The sequence below is a fragment of the Helobdella robusta genome, assembly GCF_000326865.2.
Source record: "Helobdella robusta unplaced genomic scaffold HELROscaffold_23, whole genome shotgun sequence".
Classification (NCBI taxonomy): Eukaryota; Metazoa; Annelida; class Clitellata; order Rhynchobdellida; family Glossiphoniidae; genus Helobdella; species Helobdella robusta.
In genome coordinates this window covers 962,944-964,094 of record NW_008704216.1, presented here as the reverse complement: position 1 = coordinate 964,094, position 1,151 = coordinate 962,944, and positions in this window count along the sequence as shown.

The window sequence follows — 1,151 nt, the reverse complement described above, 5'->3', positions numbered from 1 at the left end:
TGTTTTTGTTGTTGATGTTGTTGATGTGTTTGTTGTTGTCGTTTATAATAGAGCTGTTATTAGTGTCGTTATTATTGACAATGTTATTGCTGTTACTGTTGTTGTAAATAAATATAAATTAAATGTATGTACGAATGTATGTATGTATGTATGTATGTATGTATGTATGTATGTATGAATGTATGTATGTATGTATGTATGTATGTATGTATGTATGTATGTATGTATGAATGTATGTATGTATGTATGTATGTATGTATGTATGAATGTATGTATGTATGTATGTATGTATGCATGTATGTATGTATGTATGTATGTATGTATGTATGTATGTATGTATGTATGTATGTATGTATGCATGTATGTATGTATGTATGTATGTATGTATGTATGTATGTATGTATGTATGTATGTATGTATGTATGTATGTATGTATGTATGTATGTATTTTTGTATAAACTTATATAGATGTATATGTTGTCATTGTATAATTAGCACTGTGTTTAACTGAAAAAAAATGTAATGTATCTAGTTATAATAATAATAATATTTAGTTATAATAATAATAATAAAATATAATAATATCTAGTTATAATAATAATAATATTTAGTTATAATAATAATAATAAAATATAATAATATCTAGTTATAATAATAACAATAACTGCTTCATCAACATTGTCGTTTATTGTTGTTATTATTATCATTAATATAGTTATTATTATTATTGTTGTTGTTAGTATTATTCTTATGGTTTTATTATTATCCCGACATCACAATCACAACCGCCCTAATCCATCATTATCGGCTTAATAACATCTGCTATGATTAACCATGATTAACTATTATTATTATTATTATTATTATTATGTTATTATTATTATCATTATTATCACATAGCTATGTATATATGAATAAATAAATTAGACCTTGTATTTGTATATAAATTAATATATCGTGTGTATATATATATATATATATATATATAGAGAGAGAGAGAGATAGAGAGAGAGAGAGAGAGAGAGAGAGAGAGAGAGAGAGAGAGAGAGAGAGTTTTACGCAGACAATGGAGAAGATCTAGATACATAGATACACATTAATAAATTGGAGTAGATATCGATTTTAAAAATTTATCTTTGGTCATTTCTGTG